The sequence below is a fragment of the Armigeres subalbatus genome, unplaced genomic scaffold (genome assembly GCF_024139115.2).
Source record: "Armigeres subalbatus isolate Guangzhou_Male unplaced genomic scaffold, GZ_Asu_2 Contig245, whole genome shotgun sequence".
In the NCBI taxonomy this organism is placed as follows: Eukaryota; Metazoa; Arthropoda; class Insecta; order Diptera; family Culicidae; genus Armigeres; species Armigeres subalbatus.
The window spans coordinates 54,846-74,522 of NW_026942982.1; the positions used below are offsets into that span (position 1 = coordinate 54,846).

Here is a 19,677-nt window from a genome sequence, read left to right on the forward strand (position 1 = left end):
GGGAAACTAAAGCCTTTCCGTACAAATAACTTGCACTTGAAAGCCCAAACGCCTATCGCTTGTCGCCCTTGTCATGTCGCACAAAGAATGGATTGGCCAAAATAACCGAAACCTTGCCACAAGTTCAAGGCGGGGGTTTTTCCCCGTATAGGCCCCCCAATTCCACATGCGATTATCGTCTCGAATCGGAACCGTAATGACTCTAATGGCACCTGATCCGATAAGCTCATTAATTGAGGCTATTAAAAAGCAATTCACGAGGAAACACCCCACGCTCCGCATCACACACGCCCCAACAATGGCTTTCTCGCATATTTTGGAGCAATTTCGACCGATTTGCGGTCATCTGTCTGCCGTCGTCATCCTCCTTCGTGTAGATATGCGTGGTCGACAATTTATGTGAGCGGTGTGGTATGGCACCTATGGCACGTTCTTGTTTCGTGCGCTTCGCGTCTTCGACATGTGTTTGGGTACTTTCGCATACTCATCTTCTTTTTAGTCTTCCCTTTCAAACAGAAATAATAATCGTCAACAATGGAGAAGATATTTGCGTCACTGATCGATACCTCGGCAAATGTGTTATTGGCGAAATTGAAACTTTTTTTTTCACGTTCGATTTCCACAAATGGGAGAAATTACCGTGGTTATGGAATTCATCGTAAAAATAATAATTGACATGTGACCACACATCAACCACAATTTAATGAACAATTAATTTTCTGCACTGGTGAAAGGAATCAACCTGACCTCATAGCGCCTCATGGACCATATAAAATATGCGTTCCTAAAGTTTGATAGATTTAAAATTCCTATCGAAGGAACAGTAAAAAATGGGTTTTGTGCTTTTTACAAAAGCGTGATAGCTTTGGTGCATATGAAGCTCAACTAAGACATTGTTAGGCACAGACAAACTGTAGGTTAACTGTTTCGAAACTCCATAGTATAACTTTCATTAAAGTAGACTCTTCATGAGACGGTATTCTGTGATTCGATATCGACTGTTAGAAACCAATTATGTCATATTAAACATATTCTCTGAGTTACTGTGATGATCATGAATAGCTTCCGAAGGATTTTGCACCTCATCTTGATCCATTTGCAACTCTTAAGGGATCCATTTAGGTATGTTTTTGCATCTGTAGCACATTTGATCGTATCCGAACCCGACGAATGTTCCCTAACAATGAAACATAAAGTTGCCATCCAACTATCAACAAGACACCCACATGGTGCGCCATCGGTTCCTAATACATAAACTTTTCAAAATTTCAATGAAAAAGATATATGTACATCATATGGTTCATATTACCCACATCAGAACCCCACAAAAAACTCTAAAAAAAATCGAATTTCAAGATAAATCATAAATTTAACCAGTAACATAATCTTTGAATAGGCTAAGTATAAGATCCTCGAGGAATAGTTTTCATTATTTGAATGTAGTAAAACATGTCGTACTCATAATTTGAAACTAGCTTGAAGTGCCAAAACTTGAAACTTGATAGAGTGCCAAATTTGTGACGATTTAGCTCAAACGGGACCCCTGTCCGTTTTACTCCCACCTCCCCTTTAAATTGTTCCATAACCGGTACGTAAGTTATTCAGCGCTGAACTTAGTTTACTCGAGACTGTCAGCCATTGCGCTCCAATAAGCCCCACGAAGAGATTGCATGCGGTAGAACATCCCGCTATAGAAACGATTACGATAGATCGTTCTTAGATCCTAGCAACATTTCCGCTGTAGAGCCGGTTTGATCTTCTTGATAGCTCGGTTGATTGAGTTCAACGAATTTTGATCGCGGTATTTTTAGCGCACGATGATTAGCTGCGTACTTAATACCAGTTTTGATGCTTACCGAGCCAAGTTTTTTTAACTTTATTTATGTGTTTTTTCAAACAATTTAAGAACTAAGAATTAAATTTGAGCTTTGATTACTTATCTGAAACCCATTTACCTAAATCTGAATACTATCAACGTGAATCGACGTGAGGTTTTAATCTTTTTGCCTTTCTCGTATACTAAGTATACGGTAAAGGCTATATGATCGCTCCAAAAACAAACTTTTTATAGAAGGCCCGGAGACCCATAGTGTTATATACCAATCGACTCAGTTCGACGAATTGAGGTGATGTCTGTGTGTGTGTGTGTGTGTATGTGTGTGTGCGCAAAACTACTCAAAAAATGTCACTCATTTTTCGGGCACTTACCCTCAACCGATTTGCTCGCAACAAGTTGCATTCGACGCAGAATCCTGTCCCATTGTTTCCTATTTGAAATTGGCCAGATCGGACTATGGGATCAGAAGTTATGGCCAAAATACAAATTCATACAAAAAATCGCGTAAAAAATGTCACTCATTTTTAGGGCACTTACCCTCAACCGATTTGCTCGCAACAAGTTGCATTCGACGCAGAATCCTGTCCCATTGTTTCCTATTTGAAATTATTCAGATCGGACTATGGGATCAAAAGTTATGGCCAAAATACAAATTAATACAAAAAAAATCGCGTAAAAAATGTCACTCATTTTTCGGACACTTTCCCTCTACTGATTTGCTCGCAAGTTGCATTCGACGCAGAATCCTGTCCCATTGTTTCCTATTTGAAATTGGCCAGATCGGACTATGGGATCAAAAGTTATGGCCAAAATACAAATTCATACGAAAAAATAGCGTAAAAAATGTCACTCATTTTTCGGGCATTTAACCTCAACCGATTTGCTCACAACAGGCTGCATTCGACGCAGTATCCTGTCCCATTGTTTCCTATTTGAAATTGGCCAGATCGGACTATGGGATCAGAAGTTATGGCCAACATACAAATTCATACAAAAAAATCGCGTAAAAAATGTCACTCTTTTTCCGGGCACTTATCCTCAACCGATTTGCTCGCAACAAGTTGCATTCGACGCAGAATCCTGTCCCATTGTTTCCTATTTGAAATTGGCCAAATCGGACTATGGGATCAGAAGTTATGGTCAAAATACAAATTCATACGAAAAAATCGCGTAAACAATGTCACTCATTTTTCGGGCACTTATCCGCAACCGATTTGCTCGCAACAAGTTGCATTTTACGCAGAATCCTGTCCCATTGTTTCCTATTTAAAATTCGCCAGATAGAATCATGGGATCGAAAGTTATGGCCAAAATACAAATTCATACGAAAAAATCGCGTAAAAAATGTCACTCATTTTTCGGGCTCTTACCCTCAACCGATTTGCTCGCAACAAGTTGCATTCGACGCAGAATCCTGTTCTATTGTTTCCTATTTGAAATTGGCCAGATCGGACTATGGGATCAGAGTTTATGGTCAAAATACAAATTCATACGAAAAAATCGCGTAAAAAATGTCACTCATTTTTCGGGCACTTATCCTCAACCGATTTGCTCGCAACAGGTTGCATTCGACGCAGAATCCTGTCCCATTGTTTCTTATTTGAAATTAGCCAGATCAGACTATGGGATCGAAAGTTATGGCCAAAATACAAATTCATACGAAAATATCGCGTAAAAAATGTCACTCATTTTCGGGCACTTATTCTTAACCGATTTGCTCACAACAAGTTGCATTCGACGTAGAATCCTGTCCCGTTGTTTCCTATTGAAAATTGGCCATATCGGACTATGGGATCGAAAATTATACCATTTTTTTTTATGGAAAAATCGCTAAAAAATTATCACTCATTTTTCAGGCACTTTTCCTCAACCGATTTGCAATTGCATTCGACGTGACGAAATTTTGTTATGCCTATGAACAAATATGAAAAATAAGACCAATCCACATATTGGTGTTATTTTAGATTATTTCAAACCTTTTGAACGAACGAGAAAGGCGCCATCACCGCTAGGTGGATTAATCTGGGTTTTTCGGTAATCATAACATAAGGCCACAAGCTTTTTTATTTTCTCCCGTATAAGTAATAAATATGTACGTTATTCAGACTACGTGTCATCTCAAGTTATTATAGTTGAAGTTGTTTCGTTTTCGACGACTTCGCATAGAGTTTATTCTTAAAGATAAATAGTAGAGCTTTTGCAACAAGATAGTTTTAAGGTGATCATACAACAAAGCCACAAATCGTCCATCTTGGAAACCACGTGCTTTTTCTAGTGATTTTTTAAGAGCACGAATTGAGAGAAATATAACGCCCATGGGGATGAAACATCCGTAGATCGTTTGCTTACTCATGCTAAACAATCGACTTTAATTTCAGCTTTGTACGAAAATTATTACGCTAGATTTGAACTTTTGATAATAGGAGTAGAAAACCGTGTGGTGAATTTGAAATTCACCACATGGCTGGATTGTATAATCACCTTAAATAATGTTACGTATGTTCTTTACTTGTTAAAGTTAGAATCCTTATGAAGATGAGAAACTCTAGAATATCTATAGCCAAATTAAAAACTTATCTTATGCAAGCATTCCAAGCACACCTAAATTAACCAATTGAAGAAATCAAGGCATTAGTATAAATTAGTGGGAAGGCGCCGAAATCTAGAATACAAAGATTTTTTTCTTCATTTCAACATCATTTCATATGAATTCATTTTTCTCGATGGCCTCCAAAACTAGTTACAAACAATAATGTTTAACTTTGAACCTCACCCAAGCCCAACTTACTAAAAAATAGATTGATTCATTTAAGTTAGATATCGATTCTGACCGTCCCATCTCACTACAGGATAGGATTATATTGACCTAATTAGGTCCAGTAGTGGTTCTACTCAGACCATCGACACCACAGAGAGTCCAGATTCAGAGTTGTAGGGGGAGATCCCCCAGTGCCGGACACATAAGCCATTTAACGAAAAACTCTCTAATTATCCGAGTTATGTTTACTTGTACACCATATACACAAAATATGATCATTAATGATTCATACAAACTATATTTGATCATTTGAACACGTTTTTGGACGATGTATTTTGATGATGAATTTTGGTGAAAATTTTCACGGTTCAGAAAAGTGTCTCCGAGTAGGGTAAGGGAGGTATTTTGGACCACTTTAGGAGATGGAAGAACAATTTTTCGAATAAAAGTTTGATTTTGTAATAATTCTTGATCAATTCCCTACGCAACTAAAAAGTGGTGAAAGCTAGGTAGGATTTGTAGGTAAAAATGTTTGTAAATCACACCGAAAGAACCAAAATATCATAAATTCTGAAAATATGTGAGATTTAATTTTGGACCACCAGTTTTTATTTTGGACCACCTATTTAACATATTTTGGACCACTCGAATAATTTTGAATTGCTTGCAAAGTTATGTTACTATTAGATTAAATTAGTGATCCCCAGCATTTTTGACGTATCATCCTTAAAGTATTTGTTAAGCAATACAATTTCATCATCACTCAAAAGCTAAGAACAATACCAATAGCTAATAAGGGTATTGAAACTAATCAATTTCAATACCACTGGGTACAGCATCATCAAAGCAAAACAAACGTGCGGCCCATGGTCGTGATGTATGCACCTGGTCACTTCTACCCGGTCATATTTTTTATGTAGTTTAAAGATCTGTTCCATTTGCGTCCTTGATAGTAGTGGGTTGCTCGGTTCTTCCTTGCTCCTTGCGCATTCTTTTTCCAAACGAAACATAATCGTAGAACACGGAACTCTGTTCCATTGGCAAGCAGCACGGACGGAGAGCTCTAGCAAAGATTGGTTTTTATCATGGAGCTTTCTTAACTATTCTCGTATGGATATAATGAAAACAGTTACATGTAGGTTTGATAGACATTTTTCAAGGACTTACATCAATGAACGGTAATTTATAAATTCGGTATGAACGGTAATTTATGAATGGTTTGATACTAGAGAAATAAATGGTTGGTAAAAACAAAAGTTATTATTATTATTGTTTTCATTTGAGAGACTTTCAGCTCAGGCAACAAGGCTCACCTCTGGTAGCAAAAAGGCAAAAGTTTAAGAGATCTAGAACTTAAAAAGAAGATATGTCGAAAATATGTTCGGTTCAATGAAAAATGAACCTATTTTGGACATGCCTCAGAATACTGTTTTTAAACTTGGAATGTTTTGCTTCAGGTCTGAATCTGCTTCAATTAGGTTCTAAGAGGTCAACAACATCATTCACATGCTTTAAATCTATGTACAAATAAACTTACAGCTTTTGAAATATCTTGGCTGTGCATATGCACAGCATATGTTTCGAAATGGACAAATTGATATGAAATTTGCGAAAAAGAATCCACGTGTCTTGGAGGGACTCGAACCCTCAACCTCCTACTCTCTAGATAGGCGTGATAACCCCTACACAACAAGACCACTTAAAGGTCACGTTTGCGGAAAAGCCATCAGAATCCGAGTACCAACCTCCACCGCGGTTAGCTCTCTTTTTTGCAAATTGAATATCTTTCGGATGCTTGATTTGCCCAATCTCCACATTTGCTTTACTGTTGTATATCCACAGCCAAGCGAGTGCACTCAGAATCCGAGTACCAACCTCCACCGCGGTTAGCTCTCTTTTTTGCAAATTGAATATCTTTCGGATGCTTGGCTGTGGATATACAACAGTAAAGCAAATGTGGAGATTGGGCAAATCAAGCATCCGAAAGATATTCAATTTGCAAAAAAGAGAGCTAACCGCGGTGGAGGTTGGTACTCGGATTCTGATGGCTTTTCCGCAAACGTGACCTTTAAGTGGTCTTGTTGTGTAGGGGTTATCACGCCTATCTAGAGAGTAGGAGGTTGAGGGTTCGAGTCCCTCCAAGACACGTGGATTCTTTTTCGCAAATTTCATATCAATTTGTCCATTTCGAAACATATGCTGTGCATATGCACAGCCAAGATATTTAACAAAAAAATGGTTTTCGTACGGCCGAGTTGCCGAATAATATGCAATTAATTGTTAGCTTTTGAAAGTTGAATTCCATTTTACAATGTCGTCTTGGTTTTGGTCTAATCTAGCCGGAATGGGTAAATACGTGAAAATATTCTTAATAATGGCTTTATTTTATAAGAAACAAATGTAGGAGATACCTAATGGATAGTTTCTTTTTGCAATAAAAGTTAAATGTTGCATGTTTTATTTAGTTTTGTGTGATATAACTGCAAAATTCAGCTAGGTGGTCCAAAATATGAGCCCGGTCCAAAATACAGCCGTTACCCTACTGGACAATATTGCATCATGTTCAAATATGTCCAAGTTCCTATTACATGAGTAAAGACATCATTCAGAATAGAAATTTTTCACTTGCTTCAAGTTGTCGATATTAACACGTGTTAATAGAGCGTTTTTGACTCTCCAGCTCAATTTCTTACATCCTACTTAAAATTCCCTTCAATTCAATGACAGCTTCAATTTTCGGTTCTGTTTATTTCTGTAGCTTTCTGATACATCAGCAAGAAAAAAACAATTGAATTGAAGCAAGTTTAGCAAAACAGGTGCAAAGAATGGCTATTTGATCACATAAAAAAAACTCACTGTCCGGACCCGGGGACAGCCACCGGATACGGAAATTGATTTTGCACCGTAGATACATTATATATCTAACAAATCATGATCGCTATTTGAAATATGACTTATGTTGGCCATCTCGACATAATCAGAATGCATTCCATTGCTAATTCAAACCTTCTGAAATAAGGTGGAACATGAACATTTTTAACATTTTTGCTCAATTTCAAATTTTGTACAAAGTTTACAACATGAGGATCTGGTTTTCCATGCAGGTAAGGGGTCGTTCAACAATGATGTCACAGATTTTAGGGGGGGGGGTCTAAGATTTTGTGACAGTGCATATACTTGGTATACCAAAAAGCGTGACAGAAAGGGGAGGGGGGGGTCTAGAAATCTCAAAAAGTAGTGGACGTCATACTTGAATCATCCCTAAAGGACTTTTCAAAAGTTGAACGGAATTGGTAGTCATATGGCTACTGCATTTGCCTCATACGCAGGAGGTCGTGGGTTCAATCCCACGACCGTTCCATTCTGCTACTTTGTATCTTACTCTATATTTCTCATGATCTAGCAATCACTAGAACTGGAAATGGGCTTCCATACCGTTTCCATTTCTATACTACCAAACCTTCAACGTGACTATTCTAGTAGAAACTGCTAGAATTCGAAATGAACCAAAAAAAATTCGTTTCCTACATCCAATAAGAAATTCTATCAGTTGTTTCCTCCTATCTGTCACATTAGCAGCTCGTTAACCAAGACGAACCTCTGCTCCTCGAACCTAACCCAAAAATTCCAACAAATTCCGCATGAACTCGTGGCAAGTGCAGAGGTATATTCGGCTCGCAGTAGGCGAGTGATTGCATCATCATTTCCTCCCCTTCCCTATAATGACTTGCATTCGTGGCAGGCGCCAGTATGACCTAACAAATGAGATCACCAGTACTTGTACAATGAAGATGAGTGCTAGTCCCAAGCAAACATCTGTTGGTTCTCTGTTCAAGAACAGCTGATCTGGTCATGATGGAGTAGCAATTACGGGCAGTCAATCAAGCTCAAGCTCAAGCAGGTAAAGGACTTTTCAATAGCTTTCTTTTTTATTACATAAGGTGATGGAGGGATGCCTGCAAGTGCCGTTTTTAAAAGTGTCTGGTATTGGGAGGTGTCCGGCGCTGGGGGATCTCCCCCAATATTTTTATTTTATTACTAGCAGATCCGACGAACTTCGTATCGCCTAAAATTGATTTATTCTCTGATTATTTCTCGAGTTAAGGTCGTCAATGGGTCAAACGGGGGTGAGAATGGGTCACTGTTTCAACTATTTAGAATGCTTGTAGAATAGACTGAATGTATCTGAGGGCAAGAAGACTAAAATATAAGAGTCCTTTTTAAACGATTTTGTTATTCGACCTTCAGGCTGCCTGTAAGAGCGATGACCCATTCTTAGCCCCAGACCCATTATCACCCCCGATGGCGGTATGGAGAAATTTCGGGTTTATTTGTTTTGGTGCCCCCTTTTCCAGGAGAGAGAGGGGTTTCAAACCACTACATAAACATATCTTCTCTTCCAAAACTTCCACATGCCAGATTTGGTTCCATTCGCTTGATTAATTCTCGAGTTATGATAAAATTGGTGTTTCATTTGTATGGGAGCCCTCCTTACCTTTGCATACAAATTTTCACGCCGATCGGTTCAGTAGTTTTGGAGTCTATAAGGTTCAGACAGACAGAAATTCATTTGTATGTATATAAAATAAATATATAGAAGAAGGAGATATTCGAAATAGCTCTAATAGTGGTTTCAACCATCAATCGACGCATTTCAAAGGTGGATTTCATTAGCCCGAATAGATGTAGTAGTGCGTAGGTTCAAAAATAAAAGAAAATTGAGTCAATTTTCCAAAAATTCCTAAACATTCTCAAAAGTTTTCTGAATATCTAGCAAATCTTACTACTTTGATAATATTCGATATTGGGCTTGGGAAAAAATAAAAGAAATATTCTTTTTGTACATCCTATAAAAATGAGTTATTTTAAGCACCCTCTCCTCGTCACACTTCTTCTTTTTATATTTTTTTATATATTATCTCACGCTTCTCAAAAAACCTAACCCACCCAACCCCCTGACGTGACCGGACGAGGTTTCTAGCTCAGGTTTCTTAGCTCAATACACGTTGAATCGAGTTACTCAATAAATGAGTGCATATCATTAGAACATATGTCAAATGAAGATTTAAAGGAATAATGGTAATGATAATGGCATCTTGCTATAATAATTTTACCATAACATCTAATGCCAATCTTACTACATTCTCCCCCTCCTCTACTCTTGACGTGTTTTATTGCAAATTTCATTGAGATGCAAATATCTTTGATCCTAGATAAACATCATTAACAAATTCTTATGAATCAATCTTAGATTTACAATATGACAATTTAATCCAAATCCCATCCAAATCCAATCCGAATCCAATCCAAATTCAATCCAAATCCAAATCCAGATTCAATCCAATCCCAATCCAATCGAAATCTAATCGAAATCCAATCCAAATCTAATCCAATCAAAATTCAATCCAAACCCAATCCAAATCCTATCCAAATCCAATTCAAATTCAATCCAAATCCAATTCAAATAAAATCTAATCCAAATCCAATCCAAATCCAATCCGAATTCAATCCAAATACAATGCACATCCAATCCAAAACCAATCCAAATACAAATCAAATCCAATCCAAAACCAATCCAAAACCAATCCAATCCAATACAATCACAAATCCAATCCAAAAACAAATCAAATCCAATCCATATTCAATCCAAATCCAATCCAAATTCAATCCAAATCCAACTTAAATCGAATCCAAATCCAGATTCAATCCAATTCGAAACCAATTACAATTCAATCCAAATCCAACTTAAATCGAATCCAAATCCAGATTCAATCCAATTCGAAACCAATTACAATTCAATCCAAAACCAATCCAAATCTAATCGAAATCCAATCCAAATGAACCGTTTGTTTGAGAAACTGCATATGTAACATTTTTGGCCAAAATGAGATTTTTATATATTCTGAATCCTCGTCCAAATATACGTATTCTGGCAAAAAACACGAAAAAAAAATTTTGTTCAGGAATGTATGAAAAAAAAATCGTTTGTTTGAGAAACTACATATGTCCACATACTTTGAAGAGCAATTGTAGGGTACTGCTTACATTTTTTGCACTGAAAGTGCCCCAGGGTGTTGAGTTTTGCCAAAAACTATTGATCTGTATCGAAAAAATCGAAAGATTCGGTGCAAATTTGTTCAAAAACAGTTTTTTGTTGTTTTCTCGAAATAGTGTAAAATGGACTTATGTAGTTTCTCAAACAAATGATTCAAATCTAATCCTAATCCTATCCAAATCTAAATCCAATTCAAATTCAATTAAAGTCCAATTCCAATGCTCAGAATGTTGTTGTCTACACTTTTTACTGCTACTGCCAAGTGCCAGTTAGAAGCAATTTTCATCGAAGTAAACAGTCGGTACCTCGTTATTCCGTGTCCCTTCAAATCTTAATTTCAAATATAATAGGGGGAATGACGGCTTTGGCAGGTTTTGTTCTATTATTGGCAGGGTTTTTTTTTTGTGACTGATTATGCTCAAATTTGGCCTAAACATTCTTTGCATATCAAAAAATATTGTGGCCAAATTTCATCAAATTCGGTCGACAAAAACCCCCCTGACAATAATAGAACAAAACCTGCCAAAGCCGTCTTTTCCCCTAGTTGTATCCTATATTCATATCAATTTCGAATCAAATTTCTCATTCAACTTTTCAAAAGGACCTAAGTAACATTTTTTCATGAATTAATTTGAATAGCGCAATCAAAAGAACACCATGAAAGCTATTGATTGCTGTATTCAAATTAATTCATGAAAAAAATGTTACTTAGGTCCTTTTGAAAAGTTAAGCGAGATTTAATCCAATGTTAGGTCTTTTATTCATTATGCCATTTTTCCATATTTCGTTTTATATCCATTTGCCCACCGATCACATATTTTAACCTTTATATAATGTTTTCATCCGGATCTCCCTACTATCAGGTCTACCAGAGACGCTAACATTTATTTATTTAATTATTTTTATTTTTCTCATTGTGCCATATTTTTTTTAAACTGGCCTACTCATCTGCCCTTCCGGCAGCGAGCCTACCGGCGGCAACGCTAGCATACTTCATTTTTTTTTCGTTTTGCCAACTTTTTTGGCATTGATTTTTGTTTTTCTCAATGTGCCATCTTTTTTTAGTAACTCTCTTGTCACCCGGCCTACTCCTCTGCACTTCCGTCAGGGGGCCTACCGGAGACGCTAGCATTTTTCATCTTATCTTCCATTTCTTACAATTCCTCAGGACATATTTTTCCTTACCTGACCCCGATGACACCGATATTCCGATATTTCAGATATAAACAGGGAGCTCAACCGACTAAAAAAAATCACTATTCCAACTCTACCGGCTGCGTCATTGTCGTGACCGGACGAGGTTTCTAAGCTTACTTAGCTAATAGGCCTTTTCATGTGACACTGCCGAGACTGCACTTGTTTACAACCGCTGAACAGGCCTGCAAGTCCGAAGCTGTCACTTCGTAGAAGAACTGTCAATTGACGATAAAATCAGCTGTTTTTAAACGTCTCGTGAAAAGGCCCATACTTAGCAAACTGGGGTGGCATTGCGCACCTCGACTCGAAACGAGCAAACCATGCAAACTGTCATACGAAAGAGCTGTCGAAAGGAGATGCGCAATGAGGCTCCTGATTTCCGTCGTCGATTCGTTCTCGAGAAAACCAAAAACATTTTTGCGTTACCATGGTGGCCATTTATCGAAAAATTTACTATCTCCTTTTTGACTAATTCATATATCATATGAAAGTAGGTATATACCCTAGGTAAGAGAATTTGAAAATATTGAAGCGCTATGTTTATTCAGTCAAAAGATATGGGCTGGCGAAGTGAAAAAAGCTGATAAAAAAAAAATCGTTCCTTACTTTGATTTGTATGTTATGAAGTCAATTTTTCTCCAAATATAAAGTTTTATATACCATTTCAAAGCTGAAAACCATAGCTTTTCGATAGTTTGGTTTATTTTGCACGCAAAGATTAATATCAAAAAGTTGTAGAAGAAAAACTTTAATTATCATAACTCTTCGCTATAAAATGGTCCCGCAAACCTAATGTCCCCTCATCTGTAAATTGGGGATTGAAATATAACCCTAGAACCATTTTTTAGTGAGTGATTTGCTTGCGCATATTTGCGCTTTTACGAGAACGCTGCAATTGAAGTTTTCTTGAAAATTGTGGTTTTTATTCTCTATACCTCGTAATGATTAGAAAATGAACAACATTATTACTAGAAATATGGTTGTTTGCTATATTATGCAAGCTGCATTAGAAACAAATAAAAAAACGCACAAAAAAAAAATTGAAAGAAAAAAACATTTCGCCGTTGACATTTTTTGAAGGGTTGACGATGGTCTTTAAAGGGTTAAAAAAGGTTCTTAAATATTCCTTCACATAATATATGTTGCATAGAAACAGTTTTTATTGAAAAAATATTTTGGCCGCCCCACATAGGAGTACGCAGTGTAAAAGCGTGGCCAAAACTATGTCAATCATTTTGTCGTCTGTAAATGCATACAATTAACAGCAAAGCATATACTTTTGTTTTTGTGCTCGTTGTCATCGGATAATGTTAAAGAAAAGATATTTTAGTTACTAGATAAAGATTGTCGCTTCGGTTCCCTTTGTTCTGCTGTCCGAAACATGTGTGGTACATACCTGTCAAATCGTATGGATTTTCCTTCTTTGACATTTAGCTCCCCTATCCTCGCCAGCAAAAGATGTTCCGGACAGCGACGACAGCGACAATCTTTATCTAGTAACTAAAATATCTTTTTGTTAAAGTCTCTGGATAATGTATTGAAATTACAATCAATAGAGCAGATCAGATAAATACGTTGCACTTCAACCGCTTTATTTCTTAACAACCTTTTACATCCGAAAATGCGTATGCTTTTCATCAAAGTCCAGCTCTTCTTTGAAAGCGAACCATTTATGTGAGCTTTGTCGCTCAAAATCATAAATATTTATTTTTTTCGTCTAGCTTTTCTTAGCAAACTTCACTATATTAAAATAAAAACAACTCACGATTGCGTGAGGATGCGTGAAATGTTTTTCGTGGAGCTTATTAAGGAAACTCCAATCTTTCCAACGCTGACAATTTTGTTGCTTGATCGGGTTTGGAACCTAACCAAAGTTTAATTTTGTAAAACATATTAATGTAAAAAAGGTAAAAAAAAGCTAGCAATTAATATCATCATTATGGATCACCTAAAAACAATTTCAGATCGAATCATGCTTGGAAACGTTTTTATATACCCTCATTATGGGTACCTATACTGATTTTCATCCTAAAAATCAATAAAAACCCAGAAAAATACGATAAAACATGAACATTTTCTCTTGGACAATTGCGATAAAATTAGCATGTAAATTATGGTGAAGTTTTGGCAGCCAGCATTGCTTACAAGTAATCAATATTGATCTATGATATTGATATAAGGTACACTGGGGGAAGTGGAAAAAGGGGGTAAGTGTAAAAATCGACTCGAAAAATTACAGTTTACAGTTTTTTACAGTTTTTACCACACCATAACATTGTGCAAGAATATACTTTGATGCCCACACTAATACTATATTAAAATTTGTATAATACATACACTAACACGGTTAACGCTTGAACTGTCATTTTAGGTTTCGCGAGAAGTTAATTTTTGCATTCATAAAATCAATTCTTATTTGCACACATTGTCCCTTTTTCCAGTGAATTTGATTCACAGGTAACCATTACAATACAATTAAACTAATCACATTCAATTTGTAGTGGTTTGTACCATGAAAGCAAATAATTTAAAGATTTTACACTTACCCCTGGTATCAAACACTGCGGGGGAAGTGGAAAATGTTCTGATCACGAAATTTTTTCCTTCCCTCCATGGTTTATTTTGATAGCTGTGAATCTTAATATGTTCCTTCTTTGTTATCATTGTGATTTCAGTGGTGATTGGACTAATGTACATAAGAAAATGCCTAATCAATCCACCTACCGGTATTAATGCCTTTCACATGTTTTACATATGAAAAAAATGTATGAGAAAGTAAAAAATTGCACAGGTAGGTGAATATATTCCATAATTCACATTCATATATATTTATAGCAAGTTTTGTCGTTGAATGCAATTTATTGTGCGTACAAATTGGTTAAGGTCAAGTGTTAGAAATAGGAAATTATTTTGTACGTGTTTTTTGCACACACATACATACAAAAACACACACACACAGACATCACCTCAATTCGTTAAACTAAGTTGATTAGTTTATAACCCTGTAAACCCCATTTTTCCTATAAACTCATCTTTGGGGCGAACCTATAGGTTTTACGTACACTTAATGTACGAGAAGGCAAAACCAGCCCTCCACTAGCTATTACGAGAATTCCTTGGGAACCTATTCCGTTAAGTCAATGAAATTATTCGACAAAAGATACTCAGAGCAATAACTGTTTTGATTTTAGTTATTATCAATTTCCCACCTTATCGGCCGCGACGATTTGAAATCGTCGCAAAGCAAATCGTCGCCGAAATCGTCGCCAGCAAAAATGGCCATAAGATCTGTCAGATCAACTGTGAACAAAATTGTTTGATTTTAATAATCACATTATTTCCCGAAATTTAGTACTATTTTTCATGCATATTTTCATAATTTGGCTTTGAACTACCACAGATTGAAAATGATGATATTGGCGACGATTTTAAAGGTGCTTAAAAAGTGATCGGCGCGTTTTGTTACCAGCGAAACTGACAATATATGTAGCTACTCATCAGATTTAAGGTCAAGGTAACATGGGTTTTCCACTTACCCCACCCAACTGGGTTAAGTGGAAAAACAACTCCTAATTTAAAAATCTTTTTCCATAAATTTCAAGCTAACAAAATGGTACGAATTATCGCACAGTTATGCCTGCTCCAACTTGATTATCCAGCTTACAAATAACTACTCGTGTATCTATCTAATGGCAAGTTTGAAACAAACATACTATACTATAGACCAGCGGTTCTCAACCTTTTTCTGGAGAGGTACCCCTTCGAACTTTTGCATTAATTGAGGTACCCCCTATGTTTTTGTTGCTGTAAATGAAAATAAGCGTAACTCTTCAGATATATGAAAAATGGACCTGAAAACTAACGGAATATATGGCTCTCCATAAACTTTTCTGAAATTTTCATTTTCTTTGAAAATTCAAATTGAGCTCATACATCAAGCATCCTACAGATTTTTTTGACTATTCCGAAAAGCTGTTTTCGAGCCACTAAAAAGGAAGCTTCTAATCATCTTGAAAGGACGATTCTGAGCTGCTTGGGAGTATGCTTCCAAGCCTCTTGGAAAAAGAATTCCGCGCCCCTTGAAGAGAAGGCCTCTTGAAAGATGGCTTCTAAACCTCTTCAAGGGAGGCTTTCGAGCATCTTGAAAGTAGGCTTCGAAACCTCTTGAAATGAAACCTTACGAGCCATTTTATGGAAGGCATCCGAACCACTTGAAAGGATGCTTCTGAATCTCTTGAAAATACGCATCCGAGCATTTTGAGGAGGTGTTCGAGATCTTGTAAGGAGGCTTCCAAGCTTCTTGAAAAAAGTCTTCGGAGCGTATTGCGTGGGGGCCTTTGAGCCTCCTGAAAGAAGGTTCGGAGTATCTTGAATAAAAACTTTTGAGCCTTCGGAGCCTCCTCAATGGCGACTTTTTAGCCACTTAAAAGGATGCTTTGGAGTATCTTGAATGGACGCTTCCAAGCGTCTTGAAAAAAGAATTCCGAGCCTCTTAAAGGAAGGCTTCGAGCCTTTTGAAAAAAGGCTTCCGAACCACTCGAAAGGAGGCTTCCGAGCCTTTTGGAAGAAGACTTCCGAGCTGTTTTAGGAGCCCTTTGAATGGAAGGATGCTTCCAAACCCCTTTAAAAGAGGTTTCGGAGCCTCTTGAAAGAAAGTTTTCAAGCCATTTAAAATGAGGCATCTGAGTATCTTGAAAGGACGCTTCTGAGGCTTTCGAGAGTACGGTTCCAAGCCTCTTAAAAAGAAGAATTCCGAGCCTCTTGAAAGGAGCCTTTCGAGCCTTTTGAAAAGAACTTACCGAGCCTTTTAAAAGAAGGAGAAAAGAATAAAATAAAGTTTTAAGAAGAAAGCTTAGAAGAAGACTTCCGGGCCTCTAGAAAGGAGGCTTCCAAGCCTCTTGAAAGGAGACTTCCGAGCCTTCTAAAAGGAGACTTTCGAGTCTGTTGAAATATGCCTTGCGAGCCCCTTTAAAAGATGCTTTAGAGTTTAGAGGCTTTTAAAAGAAGCAGAAAAAAAGTTGAAAGAAAGTTTCCGGCCCTCTTAAAATGAGGTCTCCGAGTCACTTGAAAGGAGGCTTACGGGCCTCTTGAAATGAGGCTTCCGAACATTTGAAAAAAAGGGCAACCCTTACTTTGCACCGTTGCACCAAAAAATGAAAAACGATCCGTAAATAACATCTGAATGTTCCATAAAACGCTACCATAAATCCATAAAATAATTCGGGAGATTCCATAAAGAATAATTTTATGATCCATAAATCTTTGAAAAATGATCCATAAAAACTTTATTTTGATCCAATTGATCCAATTTAAAATTGCGCAATTTTTATCCTGATGATGATCCATCATTTCAGTAATATGATCAATAATTTTGTTTATATGATCCATAATTTTGATAATGTGATCCATAATGCTTGGAAAGAAGACCAATAAAACTATATTAATATCACCAAAACTATGGATCATTTGAATAAGGTTTTGGATTAAATGGCCGGCATCTATGGATTATATGACTAAAATTATGGATCATATTATTGAAATTATGGATCATCATCACGATAAAAAAAATGCGCTAATTTGAAGCTTAATGGATCAAAATATAGTTTTTTATGGATCATTTTCCAAAAAATTTATGTATCATTTGTCATACGTCCATAGGAAGATAGCTAGAATCGTATTGTTTTTCTTGACAATGTTAATGGAACATATTTCCCTATTAATTGCTAAATTTTAGCTTAGTTATGGATCGAAAAACTATTCTTTATGGAATCTCCTGAACTATTTTATGGATTTATGGCAGCGTTTTATGGAACATTCAGATGTTATTTATGGATCGTTTAACTTTTTTTTTTATAGAACCGTCTTTATCGCTTATATGCAAAAGTATGTTTTGCCGAAAAAAAGGTTTCCGAACCTCTTGAAAGGTGCTTGGAAGGAGGCTTCCGAAAAGCGTAGAAGGATGCATCCAATTCTCTTGCAACGAAGCAACTGAGCTTTTCGGGAAAAAGTTTTCATGTCTCTCAAATGGAGGCTTCCGAATCTCTGTAGACTCTAGATTTTAGTCAAGAATCATATTCGTAACATATTATTTAACATTCTGTTTTAATCAGAGAGATTACATAGAAGATTTTTATAATTTGTTCTTTCGAGGTTTTGCCCTTTTGATATTTTGTCTCACAGCCCTTCATCCATTGTACTGGTTGTGGAGGCAGGATTCAATTGACCATGATTTACTGATCGCCATGCATATTATGTACAAGACAAAGTTTTGAAATGTAAAAAAAATTCTGATAATTTAGTATCAAAACTTTATCAATAAATTTTGATTGAAATTGTAATTCATCCGCCATTACACATTTTTGTCCGAGGTACCCCCTGGGCCCAGCGAAGGTACCCCCAGGGGTACATGTACCCCAGTTTGAGAACCGCTGCTATAGACAGAAGTCATATACCTATGTAGCGTAGGGATCCAAATTAAGTTGGCGACTTTACTTCGACAATTATGATGCTTTGCTGAACAAATGGTCATAAGCATACTCTTTATTAATTGATAAAGCTCGAGGTCTGAATATGCTTACAGATATGCATAGCACTCGGTATTGAGTCTAACTGCGGGCAGCCAAAACCATGTGCTCCAATATCGCGTATATCAGTATAGAAACACTCAATACAATCTCCTACAAGTTTCACGTAAACCTTGCTAGAAAGTAAACTTCCATGTAGTCCAAAAAGTGTCCAATTTAAGTATATTTCGTTCCGTTTTAACGGTTCATAAATTAATTCATTTTTGTTCGACATTGATGCGCTTATATGTGTACTGCTCATTTTTCCTCCTAGGTATATTGGATTAAATTGGTCAATCAACTCACCGCAATCATCAGTCACAGCCACAGTTCTTCGACTGTACTCTCTTCAAATAATAATCTCTTCGCGTCGCACCAACTGCAATCGAAGGGATTAGTAGAGCTACATGTGATATGGTACTGCTATCAGCCGTTTCGACTGATTGTGGTTTGCCTGTTTGAACACTAAACCACAGATAAGTAGACGTAACTTATCGCTCGGGGTACGATGGAATATTTGAATTCACCGCTTCCAAAGAAAGGTTTGTTTTTCGTATATTTCTACATTATCACTAACCACAATACTTTATTTCGCGATTCCCATGTCTTTTTTGCACATCACATTTTTGTGTTTCTCGTCAACCAAAATCACTAGGAGGCTTGTGTTGGCAAACTCTTTAGGGCCAATGCTCTCCGCCGTTTTGCTTGTGTGAATCTAAATTTATCCACCATCCGTAAACAGATCACGAAATTGTACGCCGCACGATATTCAACGGTACGGGAATTGACCGGCGCACGTTGCCAAAACAGCTGCCTCAAAAATATGAATACTTAACACGCGACGTGTTTCGCGATTCTACCGTGGGTGTAGAACCGTAAAAACTCAACTCACCGAAAAAGTCAAAGTTCTGTTTTAAATAACAAACATTGTTTATGCACAACAATCGCGCGGACGAACATTCTGTTGATGCGTCGAAATCGAAAGCAAATGTGGAGGGTATCGTTCGCGCAAGATAAGCAGCTAAGGGACAACTTTTTTTTGGCGAACCGTTTCCAACACTTGTTGAACGAAGACTGGGTGGTGGAGAGCGAGCCAGAGAGTTCTATTGGATGAGCGCGCGACGCTGAAACGCGAACGTCGCGCTGCAGTTAGGATGACTACGACGCTGGGCGTCGCGGTTGTTGTGCTTTCAGTGGGGTGTCGGTTTGGTGCATTGGTTTCTGAAGTAGATTTAGATTATAGAGAATACTTTACGAAAAATGTCCC

At 37.1% G+C, this 19,677-nt stretch overlaps 1 long non-coding RNA gene across 1 annotated transcript in view; it reads right to left on the minus strand.

Moving 5' to 3' along the window:
- The window catches only part of LOC134203807 (uncharacterized), a 70,818-nt gene extending 51,530 nt beyond the window's left edge, over positions 1–19,288 (minus strand). Inside the window, exon 1 of the long non-coding RNA XR_009977714.1 lies at positions 18,717–19,288. This is a non-coding gene — a long non-coding RNA (uncharacterized LOC134203807). The remainder of the gene's footprint in view (positions 1–18,716) is intronic.
- Between the last annotated feature and the right edge of the window lie 389 nt (positions 19,289–19,677).